The following is a 1,016-nucleotide window of genomic DNA, read 5'->3' on the forward strand; positions in this document are numbered from 1 at the left end:
ACACACACACACACACACACACACACACCAGTCCCTCAAGTCCCACAGTAATTGACACCCCTGGGCCCCTCATTTCATGACTTCTTCCTGGGAGGGCCAGCTCACACATTAAAGCAAAGCACCTAATTTAAAGTTTTATGGTTAATAGCCACACGAGGCTTTGCTGTACAGTGACACGCCGTGGGGTGTCCCCTTGAGGAAACATCCTGTCCTTGAGCTGCTGAGCACCTCTCTAGGACAGACATGCTATGACTCAGATACGAAACGTTCCAAAGGCTTGAAGCAGGAGAAGGTCCCCACCCTCACCAACCGAATCAAGAATCCTACTGCCATTAATACCGAGAACGGTGGCCAACGTGGAGAGACAGTCTGTTCTTAAGTTCCAGCCACGTTTCTAATAAGAATGTTAAAATAAATAAAATACAATAAAATAAAATAGGCTTTGCAGACGCTACTGCCCCTGTGACCACTTGCTGCAGGCGTGGTCAACCCCACCATGTTCTTCAGCATCTCCGCTTATGACGAGCCCTTGGGCTTCGTCTCCTTCAAGCTGTTTGCAGACAAAATTCCAAAGACAGTAGAGAAGTTCCATGCTCTGTGCACCAGAGAAAAAGGATTTGGATATGAGGGTTTCTCCCTTCACAGAATTATTTCAGGATTCACGTATGGCGGTGGGGCGGTGATTTCACACTCCATAATGGCACTGGCGGCAGGTCCATCTACAGGGAGAGATTTGAAGATGAGAACTTCATCCTGGAGCATACAGGCCCTGGCATCTTGTCCATGGCAAATGCTGGACCAAACACAAACGGTTCTCAGTTTCTTATCTGCAGTGCCAAGACTCAAGGGGACACCCCACCCCACAGCGTGTCACTGTACAGCAAAGCCTCGTGTGGCTATTAACCATAAAACTTTAAATTAGGTGCTTTGCTTTAATGTGTGAGCTGGTCCTCCCAGGAAGAAGTCATGAAATGAGGGGCCCAGGGGTGTCAATTACTGTGGGACTTGAGGGACTG

General features: G+C 48.4%; 1 pseudogene; it reads left to right on the forward strand.

Annotated features, from left to right (window-relative positions):
- LOC110294929 overlaps positions 1 to 1,016 on the forward strand; it is a 6,861-nt pseudogene that overhangs the window by 4,863 nt on the left and 982 nt on the right.

The sequence above is a fragment of the Mus caroli genome, chromosome 5 (assembly GCF_900094665.2).
Source record: "Mus caroli chromosome 5, CAROLI_EIJ_v1.1, whole genome shotgun sequence".
Lineage (NCBI taxonomy): Eukaryota > Metazoa > Chordata > Mammalia > Rodentia > Muridae > Mus > Mus caroli.